The sequence below is a fragment of the Ceratotherium simum genome, chromosome 24 (genome assembly GCF_057802395.1).
Source record: "Ceratotherium simum simum isolate JZ-2026a chromosome 24, ASM5780239v1, whole genome shotgun sequence".
Classification (NCBI taxonomy): Eukaryota; Metazoa; Chordata; class Mammalia; order Perissodactyla; family Rhinocerotidae; genus Ceratotherium; species Ceratotherium simum.
In genome coordinates, this window is record NC_141923.1 from 6,208,926 (window position 1) to 6,225,475 (window position 16,550).

Below are 16,550 nucleotides of genomic sequence, written 5' to 3' on the forward strand. Positions count from 1 at the left end.
TCCGAGTTGAGAGCATCCTTCCGGACCTTCTCCAGGGCGTTCGCTCCCACGAGAACACGCTCACGCACGGATACTCACGACCGCAGACATACACGACACACCCGCCTATGTACACGGACGGACACACACAGACACATGGGAACGCTTTGATTACATAAAGAGATTGGTCAGAATATTCTGTGGTGTGGGTGTATTTATGCAGACGCGTCTTTAGTGATGAATCAACGGCACGTTTTATTTTTACAGGTTTTGCTGTAAGGAACCCCACCTCCTTTTCCAGCTCTCCTACCACTCCATCAAAGGCAATTCACGCTTCCAGCCCATCTTCCCCACTGTGGGGTGGGGCGGAGCTGAAGTTGCTAGGTGGGTGCACGGTGGCCCGTGTCTCTTCACGGCTGATGACACGTTGCCAGGGCTGTTTGGGTGGCGGTGATGGGGTGCCCTGGGGTGTGGACATGGGTTAGCACCCACCTCTTGGGATTCAGGAAGATGCCCTGGGCATGAGGGCAAAGCCAAGGAGAGAAGTCAGAGGCCAGCGGCTGGACTGGACCCTCGACCTTTTTGAGGGATGTGTTTGAGGCCTTTGGGGCTCTCTGGATTTGCAAACATTGATTATCTCCTGAAAATGCAGTTATGTTGAACTAAAATAGACCCAGAGACCCCTAAAGAGCAGGCTCTCCCACACCTGGGGTCTTCGGTGGATCTGAACGCATGGAGGTCCTGTTAGACTGCCTGCGATTCCACCATTACCCCCCAATCTGTTGAGTTCTGGGGAGTTCTCTTCAAATTCATTATACCCTGATGGGAGGTAACCCTAGCCGCAACAGAGCCCTCAGTGGGGCTGACTGGTTGACGCTGACTTCCACGGTGTGTGGGTGTGTGTGTTGGGGGGAGGTGCTGAGCATCTCCCTGACTCTCCCCAGCGTCCTCTGTCCATGGAGCAGCTCCAGGCACCACTCTGAAGGTGTTTCCATTGAGTGGTGCTGGCAGCAAAGGCACTTAGTGGCCTCGCACCCTGTACAAGATCTGAGCTTCAGAATGTGTCTGTGCAGGCTGTCAGGTTCAGGAGCCGGCCTTGTGGAGGTGAATCCTGACAGGACCAACAGACAGGTGGGGAGGGAGACAGGAGGGCACTGAGTCTGCCAACCCAGGGCTGCCCCTGTGCTCGGCTGCCACGCTGTTACCCCTGGGTCTTGGCTGGACACCCCACCCTAGAGACTAAGAACATTCCAGAGCTTTGATTCAGAAGCCTCAGCTCCATGGACGTGGATGTCCTGGTAAAGTGTGCGTGAGCCAGACAGGCCTGGGCCGGAACTCATGCCTCTGTTCTCTGCCCAGCCTGTTTCCCCCCCATCAGATGGGAGAGTGAGAGCTCCCAGGTTACAGAAGGGCAGGAACTGTTGCCGTTAACTTGGGGTGGCGCTGGCACCATCTGGAGAAACACCTGACTTCTGGTTTGGGGTTGGCTTCCACCGAGGGGCTGGTACCTATTTTGTCTGTGGACAAATTATGCTCAGAGACTGAGATTGTCTTTGCCAATAATTTATTTAACACAAGTTCATTTTATAATGAATTATTTCATAAGCCAATAGCATACAGGTTAATGTCTCTTAATAAGCCAATAAAGAAATAACATACTCCAAACCAATGATAGGTTAATTACACTATTGTTCCAGGCAAAGGAGAGATGAAAGAAAGAAAGTCCAAATTTAGTTGCAGTGTGTCTTTCTATGAATTGAGTCTCGGACAAGTCAACTTAGCCAGCCCAGAGCTGATGTCCAGCTGCCAGCACAAAGTGAAAGTCCCTTGTTGCTAGAGCACATTGCTAGGGAGGGAGACAGGCCAGTGTTGGCAAGATCATCTCCTTCGTGTGGCGCCGCGTGCTTCTCACCACTGCCCACAAGGAGTCGCCTTGCCCAGGCAGGAGCGAATGCCCCAGGGTCTTCGGAGTGCTATTTAGATCAGCAAAGGGTCGCCTTGCCCAGACTGAACCCTCCGGGTAAGTCCTCATAAACTCTTGGTATTTAAAGTCTAAATGTCCCCTAGCCACAGTCGCTGCTCCACGTGTTCTCGTGGATAAGCCCCCAGCAGCGTCGGTCAGCTGAGCTCCTGAGTGCTTATCAATGACAGCAAATGACAAATGTCAGCATAGACATCCTGGCACAGCTTCCTCAACGGAAACAACTTCACTCTTAGATCAGAACTCCACTCTTGCCCTACATAAGTGGATTTGAAGTCATATCAAACCAATCCACAACCGTACCACGTCCTGTGCTGCAAACGTCCACACCCGCCTAGGTTTGTTTGTGTGTGGTGTGCGGTTGGAATTCCCTCCCAGAAACAGGGCAGACTTCTCCAACCGGTTTTTACTTTGTCCTTAAGCCACGTGTTTGAAAATTACTTAATCAGAGAGGGTTCATGAATTAAATCTCAGGCCTGGCTCCCTGCTGGCCTGGCTCTGGGGGCCCACGGAGGAGGCTTCGGGATGGAGTGAGCATCACTAGGCGGTTCATGGCTCCCTATAGGTCCGTGTGAGCTCCCCGCCTCAGCAGCCTGGGTCTCCCAGCTGACCACTGCCTTGATTGAGGGCCTGCTATGTGCCAGGTGAGGTCTTGGATGCTTCCTATACAAGCTTCTGCTCACAACTGCCCTCGAAATTAGGGTAGCTATCCCCATTTTACAGGTGAGAAAACTGAGGCTTGGAGGTGAAGTGACTTGGCCAAGGTCACCCAGTGGGTGAGAGACAGAGCTGGGATCCCACCTGGGTCTGTCTGTGTCCAGAGACTGTCTGCCCCTCAGGCAGAACAGGGAAGGTGAAGACCACAGATGTAGTCACCCATGTCTACAGAAGAGAGTGGAAGAAAGATGAGCCTCCAGCTCAGGCTGACAAATCAGGGAAGCTTCTGGAAGGAGGTGGCACTTGGGCTTGGCATGAAGGATCTGGAGAGAGGGGGAAGGCATGCAGGATAAGACATTTGGGAGTACAGGGAGGGGGTGGGGGCGATGGTGGGGTGTGGCTGGAGCGGCGCGCTCAGGCAGACGGGCGAGATGTGGCTGTGCGGGGCAGAGCTGGCCTGGCCTGGGCACACTGGGGCAGGCTGGGTGCACTGTCGTGGGAGAGCGGCCACGGTGGACTGGACGTGACAACCTGCTACACTGTCTTCCTACTTGCAGCATTGCCAGTGAGAAGTCTGTGGCCAGGCTGACTCTTGTTCTTTTGCAGGTAATTTATTTTCCATTTCTTCTTGGAAGCTTTTCGGATTTTTCTCTTCATTTGGGTGCTCAGAAGTTTCTCTACGGTGTTTCTAGATGGTGATTTCTGGCTTTTTTGTTGTTATTGTTTCATTCTGTGTTCACTTTTTTTTTTTTAATAATTTTATTTATTTATTTATTTTTCCCCCAAAGCCCCAGTAGATAGTTGTATGTCATAGCTGCACATCCTTCTAGTTGCTGTATGTGGGACGCGGCCTCAGCATGGCCGGAGAAGCTGTGCGTCGGTGCGCGCCCGGGATCCGAACCCCGGGCCACCAGTAGCGGAGCGTGTGCACTTAACCGCTAAGCCACGGGGCCGGCCCTCTGTATTCACTTTTTAACTGAAGTGTAACACATATGAAATGCACACATCTTAGGAAGACAGCATGGTGAATTTTTACATTCATCTACACTTGTGTCACCACCACCCAGGTCCAGATGGAGACCCCTCACTTCCAGGCTCCCTTCCATCCCCAGAGGAAACCCTTAGTTTTACCTATTCTTGAACTTCATGGAAATGGAAACATATAGTTGTATGCTTTTCGTACTTTTTTAAAAACAAACTTTTAAAATTTTAGAACACTTTTAGAGTTACACAGTTACTGGGAAGATAATACAGGGAATCCTTGGATAGTCCATGCGTTTCCCATTTTATTACCATCTTACGTTAGTATGGTAGATTCGTGACAGTTGATGAACAAACACTGATACATTGTTACTAACTAGAATCCGTACCTTATTCGGATTTCCTCAGTTTTTCCCTACTGTCCTTTTCTGTTCCAAGATCCCACCCAGGGCACCACATTCCATTCAATTGTTGTGTCTTCTCAGGCTCCTCTTGGCTGTGACAATTTCTCTAACTTTCCTTGTTTTTGATGATCTTGGCAGTTTTTAGGAGAACTGGCCAGGTATTTTGTGTAATGTTCCTGAACTGGGATTTGTCTGGTGTTTTTCTCATGATTAGACTGGAATTATGGGTTTGGGGGAGGAGGACGACAGAGGCCATTCTCATCACTTCATATCAAGGGTACGTCCTGTCCACACAACTGTCACTGTTGATGTTGACCTTGATCCCCAGGCTGAGGTGTGTTTGTCAGGTTTCTCCTCTGTAAAGTGACTCTCCCCCACCCCTCGCTCCCCTTTCCACAGTCCTCCTGGGAAGGAAATCACTGCGCAGCCCACACCTGAGAGAGTGGGGCGCTGTCCCCACCTCCCTGAGGGCGGAGCATCTACATAAATTATTTGGAATTCTTCTGCGTGGTAGATTTATCTCTTCTCCTCCCTTTAGTTATTTACTCATTCATTTATTTATATCAGTATGGACTCATGGATATTTATTTTATACTTTGGACTATAATCCAGTGCTACTTTATTTGTTGTGTTGCTCAAATCGTTCTAGCTTTGGCCATTGGCAGCTCTTTCAGCTGGTCCTTGTGTCCCTTTGACATACCCCCATCAGTGTGTGTGTGTGTGTTTGTGTGTGTGTGTGTGTGTGTGTGTGTGTGTGTTGAGCACTTCCTTACTTTCTGGCACTACAACGTGCTCCAGGCTCATCTTGTATGTTCCCTGCCCCAATCCTAGAATCTGCCATTTCTCCAAGGAGCTCTGCTTCCTTGCACTGGAGAAGGGCTTTCTCCCGAGAGAAATCAAGATCACACGTGATCATAGTGATCATAGCTACTGGCATGTCCTTGCTTCTAGGCGCTCTCAGCTGACAAAGCAAGGATGGCTATATATGTATACTAACCCTGTATGTACACGTCTACAACTGTTTCTACATGTAGCTGTTTGTATCTATGTTAAGCTAAACCTAAGCTTGTATTAATATCTCCCACTCTAATCCATTTCCACATGGAATATTCTGGTCTCTTGCCCTTGCTTATCTGTCATCTCCCACTGCAACAGTAAGAAACCTGGCTTTCACCATCTGCTATTTATTTACTCAATTGTTCAATTGCAACACACGTGTAGAGTGGTTCTAGAATTGTTAACTCGTGTTCCCATGGGAAACAAGTGCATCAAGTAGAGCAGGTCCTTTTGCCCTTAGTCGTGCAGTCTCTACTCACTTCCCAAGCTACTTCCTTCAGCACCTCCTTCCCCGACGCCCCTCAGTGAGGTTGTTTCCTATGCTTCTAATACCATTAGATTCTTTTCTCACATTCTGCATTCAGCCTCAGGATCCTTGACTCCTAAATGGTTTTTAAGGATTTTGCATCCATTAAGGTTCACTCTTTGTGGCATAACGTTCTGTGAGTTTTGACAAATGCTAATGTCTTGTATTTACGATCACACAATAGTACACAATAATTTCACCTCCTTAAACATTCCCTCGTGCTTCGTCTATTCAACTCCTATCCCCACCCCCAGCACCCCTGGCAGTACTGTTCTGTGTATAGTCTCGATAGCTTTGCCTTTTCCGGAAGGTTACACAATTGGAATCATAAGGTATGTAGTATTTTCAGTCTGCCTTCTTTCACTTAGCAGTATGCATTTAAGATTCGTCCATGTCCTTTGTGGCTTGTTAGCTCATTTCTTTTTATCTTTGAGTAGTATTCCGTTGAATGGACGTAGCACAGTTTATTTATCCATTCACCTATTGAAGGACGTCTTGGTTGCTTCCAGTTTTAGGTAATTGTAAATAAAGCTGCCGTCATCATTCACATGCAGGTTTTTGTGTGGACATAAGATTTATTTATTTATTTATCACTGAGGAAGAGTCTCCCTGAGCTAACATCTGTTGCCAATCCTCCTCTTCTTTTTTTTTTTTTCCCGTGAGGAAGATTCGCCCTGAGCTAACTTCTGTGCCAGTCTTCCTCTATTTTGTATGTGGGATGCCACCACAGCATGGCTGACGAGTGGTGTATGTCTGCGCCTGGGATCCGAACCTGGAACCCAGGCTGCCAAAACAGAGCATGCCGAAGTTAACCACTACACCATAGGGCCTGTGTGGACATAAATTTTAAAATCAGCTAGGTAAACACCTAGGAGTGCAAGTACTGGATTGTAAGGTAAGAGTATGTTTAGTTTTGTAAGAAACTGTCACACTGTCTTCTGAAGTGGCTGTCCCATTTTGCATTCCCAGCAGCAGTGAGTGAGAGTGCCTGCTGCTCCACAGCCTTGTCAGCATTTGGTGTTGTCAGTGTTCTGGATTTTAGCCTCTCTAACAGGTATGTGGCACTATCTCATTATTGTTCTAATATGCATTTCCCTGAAGACAAATGACGTGGAGCATCTTTTCAGATCCTTATTTGCCATCTGTATGTCTTCTAGGGTGAGGTGTCTGTTCAGATCTTTTGCCCATTTGTTAATGGAGTTATTTGTTTTCATATTGTTGACTTTTAAGAATTGTCTGTATATTTTTGGATACAAGTCTTTTATTTTATTTTATTATTATTTTTTTTTGTGAGGAAGATCAGCCCTGAGCTAACATCCGTGCTAATCCTCCTCTTTTTGCTGAGGAAGACCAGCTCTGAGCTAACATCTATTGCCAATCCTCCTCCTTTTTTTTTCTTCCCCAAAGCCCCAGTAGATAGTTGTATGTCATAGTTGCACATCCTTCTAGTTGCTGTACGTGGGACGCGGCCTCAGCATGGCCAGAGAAGCGGTCCGTCAATGTGTGCCCGGGATCCGAACCCGGGCCACCAGTAGCGGAGCGCGCGCACTTAACCGCTACGCCACGGGGCGGGCCCAGGATACAAGTCTTTTAACAGATACGTATTTTGCAAGTATTTTCTCCCAGTCTGTGGCTTGTTTTTTCATTCTTTTAACAGTGTCTTTCACAGAGCAAAAGTTTTAAATTTTAATAAAGTTGAAACTATAGTTTTTTATCTTTCATAGATTGTACTATTGGTGTATTTAAAAACTCATCGCCGGGCCGGCCCCGTGGCTTAGCGGTTAAGTGCGTGCGCTCTGCTGCTGGCAGACCGGGTTCGGATCCCGGGTGTGCACTGACACACTGCTTCTCCGGCCATGCTGAGGCCGCGTCCCACATACGACAACTAGAAGGATGTGCAACTATGACATACAACTATCTACTGGGGCTTTGGGGGGGAAAAAAATAAATAAAAATTATAAATAAAATAAAATAAAAAAATAAAACTCATCGCCAAACCCAAGGTCATGGAGATTTTTTCCTCTGTGTTTTCTTCAAGAATATTTATCATTTTGCATTTTACGTTTAGGTCTATGAACAATTTTGAGTAAATTTTTGCGTAAGGTCTGTGTCTAGTTCATTTATTCCTTTGCATATGGGTGTCCAATGGTTCTAGCACCATTTACTGAAGACGCTATCCTCTCTCCACTGAATTACCTTTGCTCTGTTGTCAAAGACCAGTTGTCTCTCTTTGTGTGGGTCTATTTCTGGGCTTTCTATTCTGTTCCATTGATCTACGTGTCTGTTTTTTCACCAGTGACACATTGTCTTGTAGAAAGTCTTAAAATCTGGTAATGTGAATCCCCCAACTTTGTTATTCTTTAGTATTGTGGTGCGTGGGCTCTGGATTAGTTAGTTTGCTTATGAAAGGCGCCCTTCCAGGCTAGTCATTTACCATCTCTAGGAAGTGGCTAGCCCTGGGCAGGGTAGTCTCTTCAGTGTCAACAAAGCCCCAAGATGTTGTAGCATTAGAATTACAGAAAATAAAAAGTCATGATGAATACAATTGGCTGTCTGATGCTTTGACATCACATTAAGGAATCTTCTAGATGATGATAGAGTACTTTTAGGGAGTGGAGCATAAGTTTCCCAGAACAGCATAGAAAACGTTTTTTTATGAGAATAGAAAGGAGGGACACCAGTAGAAATATTAGGAGTCCTTCTAGGCTGGCCCATAACTCAGCTTCTCATTATATGGCATTACTCAAGAAAATAGATCTGAAATTTCCAGAGTCTCTCATAACACTATCTCGGTGGAGTTGTAGAGTGTGTTATAAGTATAAGGTGGTTGAGGGAGCGACTGCTAGGAGGCAGGTGGTCCTGGGGAGAGCAATCTCTCCATTAAGTTTTAACCTGGCACAGACAGGAGTAACCTCTACCAGATTCCCTTAGGCATGGGAGTGTGGGCGTGTATGCTTCGGCAGAGAGCAAGGAGTGTGCCAGGATTACGGCTTAGCAAACAGCGAGCTCAGAAACATAACAGAATCCCTGATCTCAATGGAGGAAAAGCAATCAATGTCCACGTCTACTTTATGCCTTGGCAGAGGCAGTCCACGGGTGCTGCTGGGGCAGAGGTGTGAGTGTCAGTGAAGTCGTCTCCGATGCAGGAGGAGGTGTCATCTCCAGCAGTGAGCTCCTGAGCCAGGGAGATGTCACCTGGGATGTGGGCCTGGGGTACGCTTTCCAAGAGGGTTCCCACTCAGGGCACCGTGGGTCTGGTTCTTGTGACTCTGGTGTGATGACAAGGCTGAGCTGGGGCTCCAGGATGAGCCTGCAGGCAGGCCCACCAATCCGGCCAATTCCTCTGGGCCCTTCGCCTCAGTTCTCGGGTTCGTTGGTGGTGAAAGTGGTGAGGTCCTTGGGTTATGAGGCTTGTATTAGCCAAGCTTGATGCTTTTTTTTTTTTTGGTCTTTAAACTTGAATTTATTGTTGTACAAACCTCCATTTCATAGATAAAGTGGCACATCTTTGCAGCTTCTATTGCACCAAGTATTGAAGATTAAAAAAAACAAAAAAAATTTGGTTTTGAAAACACTGCAAATAGCCAAGTACAGTTGATTGAAGCAATGGCTCGCCTGGAGGGTTTGGCCTCTGATACCTCCCCAGCCAACAGTAATGAGACCAGCAGTCAACAGAAAGGTGAGCGCCACTCTTGACAGGTTTTGTGTTTATTGTGTGTGTGTGTGTGTGTGTAAGTTTAGGCTCAAATGGGTCCCCTATCAGATGGGCAGCTGCCTGGCCCGTGGGCTGATCTATGTTTAATGTGTCCCAAAATATGTGCCCTCACTCCCACCTCCAACCCGTATGGGATGAGGGCAAGATAGAAACTTTATAAAGATGAGGGAGGGCCGGCTCCGTGGCTTAGCGGTTAAGTGCGCGCGCTCTGATGCTGGCGGCCCGGGTTCGGATCCCGGGCGCGCCCCGAGGCACCACTTCTCCGTCCAACGTGAGGCCGAGTCCCACGTACAGCAACTAGAAGGATGTGAACCTATGACATACAACTATCTACTGGGGCTTTGGGGGGAAAAAACTGAATAAATAAAATCTTAAAAAAAAAAAAAAGATGAGGGAGATGTTAGCGAAGGCCTCATATGTAATGAGTCTTTATATCATGGAGAGGAGGCAGATCCCCCGTCCTAGGTGGTCGGGAGACTCCAGGGGCAGGAGGGGAGGTTGCCGAGGCCTCGACAGTGAGGGAGTCTCTGAGGCACTGACAGACGTGCCTGCTGGTTGTAATTCGGACAGATTCTAGAGCCTTCTGCTGGAGGCGCCCCATTTAAGGTGGGCTGATTTGTAAGTAAATCACTGAGATTAAGTAAAATTTGTAAATGAGGAATAGGGTGCCACCGGATCCCAAAAAGGATTAAAAGATGTTGGACTTGTGTGTTCTTAGTGAGTGTGTGAGATGAAAAATCTCCGTGGAGGATGTCCTCAGTGTCATGCCCTCCCTGTGCTCCTGGAGGAAGGCGGCTGCAGTGAAGAGCCCGTCTGCAGAGATGGTGTGTGATGGCAAAGCTGTCACGGTGCCCACGGGCAGCCTGGCAAAGGTGTGTGGGTCCCTTCAGAGGTAAAGGCAAACTGTGGCTGAGAAGCTGTTGAAATGGAACTGAATGGAACATATTATCCAGGGGCTGGCCCCGTGGCATAGTGGTTAAGTTTGGCGTGCTCCGCTTCGGTGGCCCAGGTTTGCCAGTTCGGATCCCAGATGCGGACCTACACCACTTGTCAGCCATGCTGTGGGGGAGACCCACATACAAAACAGAGGAAGACTGGTGCAGATATTAGCCCAAGAGAAATCTTCCTCGAGCAAAAGGAGGATGATTGGCAACAGATGTTAGCTCAGGGTGAATCTTCCTCAAAAAAAAAGAACATATTAGCCAAATCTATAGGAGCAAAATATATACTGGTGTCGATTGGGTGGAAGTAGTAATTTTGATAATATTGGATATTGGGTATGGGGTCTTAATGGATTGGACCACAGCACTGCTGTTGTAGTGGCTCCACCAGGAGGCTCCCTTTATTTTCCCAGCTTTCAGAACAGGCCAAGTTGGGCTTAAATGGAGAAGCGGTGGGGATAACCACCCCTTTATTAATTAGGTTTCATATAGTAAGTCTTACTCCCTGAAGGCCCTGTTTAACTTACATTGGGCCATATTAACTATTTTAACTGGAAGTCCAGTTAATCAAGCCAGTTTGTAAATGCCAAGGACTTACTTTAATTTTAATTTATTGTTCATTGTGTTAGCACATCTCTGCCCAATATGGGATATTTTAGGGCAAAGAGTATTATGACTGTGGGAAATTTAGGCAAGGCTACAGTGAAAGTGAGGCATATCTATTTTTTCCCTCTATTTTATATTTAGTTACTTTTCTAGGATGGTAGGGGCTCCAATGTTTAAATTTAGTGGGATCCCCAGGTGTGACTCTCATTTGAGCCCCAGTATTGATTAAGTTCGTGAAGTTTGTCAACGGGTGCATCTTAGCAAATAATTCAGAACCTATGTTGTAGAGGCACCCGAGCCAACTGGCACTTTTTAAAACCTTTTTGTTATATAAATTATTTTAGTATGTAAATTCTGTTGTATATTTGCTATATATAATTATTGTATATACAATGTTGTATCAATTTTTGGTGTACAAATTTTGGATTTCCAATTGGGTCAAATTATGGACATTTGTTTTAATTTATATATATGTGAAATTTATTTATTATATATTTTGTAGCTATATTAAAAAATATTGAAAAATATATAATATATTTATTTACCTTTTGCCTTCTCCCCCAGTATCTAGGAGTGTTTTTTCTTTTTTTTTCTCCTCCAGCCCCTCCTCCTTTTTTCCTGTTTTAGGCTTTTAGCTGCTTGAAGCTGTGGTTTTTAGTTTCTATCTTAGGCTGGTGGGAAAAAAAGGGAGCAGGGAGAAGGGGCCCAGTGGCCCTCCTCTAGGCAGCAGCCACTGCCTGGGGTGGTCTGTTCTTCTACCCCCACCTTCTTCCTCCTCCTTCCTCCATCCTCTCCCTCCTCCGCATCCCTCCTTCCTCTTGCCCCTCCTCCTTCCCTTTCTTCTCCCCCCAAGGTCCCCATGGGTGTGACCCCTCCTACCCCACTGGGTCAGGGGAAGAATCCGGAAGGCAGTAAGGCAAACACGCAACAGTTTCAGCCCTTCCCACAGGACCGCAGGCACCGTGGTCCCTGAGGTGGGTGCCCCCGCACTGACTCACCGTGTCCGTGTGTGTGTGTGGTTCACAGCTCGTGGGCGCCTCTAAGGAGCATGCCCTCAGCTCCACGGAGCAGGCTGAAAGGACGTGACACCTCGGTGTGCCCAACACTCGATCCGTGCTGTCAGGCCTGGCCACTGCACTTGGAGGGAGGTGGCAGCCGACGGTGGCCTAGTGGTTAAGTTCACGCACTGCGCTTCTGAGGCCTGGGGTTCGCAGGTTCGGATCCTGGGCACAGACCTACGCACCACTCATCAAGCCATGCTGTGGCAGTGCCCCATATAAAGTGGAGGAAGATGGGCACGGATGTTAGCCCAGGGCCAATCTTCCTCACACACACAAAAAAAAGAAGAAGGGAGGGAGGTCATACCCCTCTCCCTTTGGAAGAGCCTCTCCTAAACTTAGCCAGTCCACCGAGAAAAAGGGGTGCTCGAAGTCCTCCCAGAATCTAGGTGAGTAACAGCTCAGACCAGAGCTCAAGGAGGGCTTGGCTCTGGAGTTCCGAAAGGGGATCCATCGCCACACTCGGCGAATGCGCCAGCAGCAGTCGCGCCAAGCGCATGCGGTGTCAGCAGGTGGCAGCACCCTCCTGGACCACCCCTGGTGTCTGGTGGAACCAGTTAATAAGCTGAGAGCAATCCAGTGATACATCATTCCAGTCTGAGCCCAAACCACCTGCTCACTGCACCAATTGTTTTCAAATGTAGGTTCTGTTATTAGTCAGGTATGGCGAGGCCAGCAGCTCAGGAGACAAGTGCCTTTGAGAAGATAGTTTGTTATGTAGAGTTCTCAGGCAGAGGGGGCATAAGGGCCTCACAGGGCATGGGGCAGCACCAGGGTCCGTCAGGAGCAGAGGGAGTGAGGGGAGAGCATGGGCAGGGGCTGTCACTATGGTTCCATGGGAAGGAACAGTGAGGCAGAGTACGAAGGCTGAGGATTGGCTAGTTTGCGTAAGTTTATCCAGTTACCTGTCGAGTTGTCTGGTACCTGGCCCTGGGGTGATCAGGGCAGGGGAATGTTGGCCCTGAGTGTGAGAGCCACTAGAGGAGGTGGTGGCATATGTGGGATTGGTTAGTTTTCATACGAAAGGCAAGCTCCCGGCTAGGCATTTACTATCCCTATGAATTGGCCAGCCGTGGGGGTCAGCAACACCCCAAGATGTCAAAGCATCAGAAATACAGAAAATAAAAGGCATGAGTGATACACCACGTTGGTGTGTGTATCAGTTCTTCGTGTTTTGTTGAGACACACCATTCCAGCGTGCGGATTTACCACGAGATGCCTAGGCCTTCTCCTGTGGTTGGAGGTGGGTCTGTCTCCAGCATTGGACTCTTGCCAATAAAGCTGTGACGAACATTCCTGCGATGTCTTTGGTGGATATATATTTTCATTTCTTTGGGCTGAAGCGTGAAATTCCTGCATTGTAAGGTAGATATATATGGACCTTTAGGAGATGTTGCTGCAGAATTTTCCAGAGTGGTTGAACCAAGTTTTAATCCTGTTGACACCCTTGAGCCTTTCCAGTCTGAAGACTCGTGTCTTTCTTCTGACCTGGGGAATCCTCATTTATTACTTGGTTAATGTGATTCATTCCTTCATTTAGCAAATCATGATGAAAGGCATTTCCTATTCTAGGTGTTAGGGTTACCAGGGGTGAACCCAAAAGAACAAGACACTCTAGGGGAGGGAACAGACAGACAAGTAAGTAAATATAGGCTATAAAAATTTATTCCAGATAGGGATAATCATACTTACATATAATTATGTATATATGTACCGTGTTAGGGAGAGATGACTTTTATGAAGAAAACAAGGCGGCATAGGAATAAATGTTGCCTCTCCTCCATTCTCTCTATTCTTCTAGAAATCTCATTAGACGGATGCTGGGATTCTGTACCTGTCCTCCAAGTCACGTGTCTTTCATGTGCTTCCGTTCCAATAGAGGTTGTTTTTTTTAACAAGCAGTTTATAAATGTCCATCTCTGGTTTGCTTATTTATCTATTTTAATGGATGAACTAGCCTTTGGTGTCTCTTGGGAGATGTTACTGTCATTCCTCAGTCCAGTTCTGCTTTCTCCAATGGCTGTTTTCCCAGGTGGGAAGTGCTTCTCTTTCTCGGGGTGGTTGCCCTTCTTTCTCGGAGTCACCTCCCTCCTGTGCTGGCTGAGTCTGGGTCATGGGCTGTTACCCTGCCGGCTCCAGGGAGGGCTGGGAGGGGCTGTATGGAATGCGTTCTGGCCTGTTTTGTGCAAACGTGAGGCAAAGAGGACTTTCTACTGGGGCAGTAAACACAGTTAAGACTTCTGGGGGTAGATACTCCTGCTCCTCACAGGCAGCTGAAGACACCAGAGCACTCTGCCCAAGGGCCCCTCCTGAGAGTCAGTAAACGCTGCCAGGGCAGGTGCCCAGCCCAGGGAGGTGGGGGCGTGGAAGGGGTGCGGGAGTCACCGACGAGCGGCTGGCCTTGTCGGCTTCCTCTCAGTTTCCATCCACAAGAGTCCCTGTTTTCCAGTGCCGTTAGGGATTTAACAACAACAACTACATATATATATATATCTTTAAAAAATTACACTTCATTTTTAAAATAAACTTTATTTTTAACAACAGTTTTAGATTTATAGAAAAAGTGTGAAAATAGTATTGATAGTTCACATAGCTTCCACATTCAATTTCCTTTATTTTAATATCTTATAATAGTATGGTGCATTCATAACAATGAATGAACCAATATTAATACATTATTATTAATTCAAGTCCATACTTTGTTTGGATTCCCTTAGTTTTTACCTAATGCCCTTTTTCTGGTCCAAGATCCCACACAGGACACAACATTACAAAGAAGATATATTTTCCTTTTCTTTTTGTTTTTTTTGAGGACGATCAGCCGTGAGCTAACATCCACGCCAATCCTCCTCTTTTTGCTGAGGAAGACTGGCCCTGAGCTAACATCTATTGCCAATCCTCCTCCTTTTTTTTTCCCTTTTTCTCCCCAAAGCCCCAGTAGATAGTTGTATGTCATAGTTGCACATCCCTCTGGTTGCTGTACGTGGGACGCGGCCTCAGCATGGCCGGAGAAGTGGTGCGTCGGTGCGCGCCCGGGATCCGAACCCGGGCCACCAGTAGCGGAGCGCGCGCACTTAACCGCTAAGCCACGGGGCCGGCCCCCAGAAGATGTATTTTCTTTCCTTTCTAGGACCAGCGACATGGTGCGGAGGCTATGGCCTGTTCTCTGAGCAAGTTCACTATCTTGGGGCTGAGTTCCCACGGTCCAAGCTGACCTCGGGGACTTGGGGGTTAATCCAGGGCACCGGATTGGGAGTCACTTGTCTTGAACTTTTGTTCCACTCCCAGGTCTCTCTCCAGTCTGTCCTTTGACTTGTCCACTCTTTGGCCTCAGTTTTCTCATCTGTAAAATGAAGGCATTGGGCTGGTTTCAGCTGGACAGGCCGAGTCCTGGGATGATGTCTGGGCAGAGGGAGCTGGCAGGCATGGTGGTGCCCCAAGGGCAGAGCTGGGACCCGCATCTCACTGAGCGCCACCTGGGAGCCAGCACCCTGATTCTGGCTTTTCAAGTCAAAAATGAGCTTTGCTGCTCATTTCAAGGTCCTCTTCATCTCTGAGCCTCAGTTTCCCCATCTGTAGAGTGGTGGCTGGTGGGATGATATCTGAGGGTCCCTCTGCCTGGGAATAGAGGAGGCAGTGCCCGGGAGCACTGAGTTCTCTGTTTCTGGAGGTGTGCAAGCTAGGCCCCGTGACCCTTTGGGTGCTGAAAGGGGTGGTGCCAACACCAGGCCCTGAAGGTCTCCCTGTGGGGTAGGAATCCAGCCTCTGTGTCCACTGTTCTCCCACACCTGACTCAGGGGCAGGTGACTGGCTGTCAGGATGCCCACACAGTCACCTTCCTTCTATGCCAGGACTGCCTTTGGCCCTGGGCTGAGGGAGGCCTGCCAAGTGTACCACAACCCCGGACCATGGACTTCTCTCTCTGGGAGAGAAGCTCACTATTATGCCCCACCTGCCTTGTGGTCCCTTTGTCTGCCAGGCCGGTCTGCTACCCAGGCAGCTCCCAGCACAGGCCAGGCTCCAGGCCTCAGGTACACCAGGCACACCCTCCAAAGGTCCAAAGGAGAGAGAGGGATCCCTGAGGTGAAAATGGGGAGCCCTGTGCCCCCCCCACTCCCCTAAAACTGGACTCTCCATGCCAACAACACGGGTTCTTCCAAGCTTCTGAGCCTTGCATCTTCTGTTCCCTCTATTACCAATGCCCCGCTTTTTAGCTGTTGAACTCTTACTCATCCTTCAAAGCCCAATGCAAAAGATGGGTCTACTGAACCCCAGCTGCCCCAGGGCCTCCCTGTGTTATGGCACGTATCACCCTGAGTCATAATAGGCCTCTTCCTTGCTGTGTCCCTGTGTTCCTCAATTTCCCTGAAGGCAGGGGTGGAGCTGACACCTTCATGAGGTTGTCACAGGCACATTATCTGCCCTCTGTAACTGCGGGAAAGGGGTGGGTAGGGGAAGGGAGAATTGCCATGGCGAACCCTTCATGAGCACCTTCTGTTTACTCCCACTGTCACATCCATTTGATCTCTATCCTCCCAACTCTCCCCCACCCCCTGCCAAGTGGCGCTAGCACGGGCTTGTCCGTGGGGCAGGGGCAGCAGGAGCACGGGTGGGTCTGGGCCGCGAAGAGAGGCGGCGCTCAGCCGCGGTGGGGCCTCGGTGAACCGACGACTCGCCGCGGGGAGCCGGGCGGATGAGCGCACGGGCGTCCATGCACCACCCTGGCTCCGGCGACTCTCGCGGGGCGCACGCGAATCGTCCCTTTTTCCAACCCAGGTGACTGAGGCCCCGAGGGCCGCCGTGACCGCCCCGATCAGAGCGCGGGCGAAGCCCGCGGCCTCCGCGCGCCCCCACGTGGCCCCGCC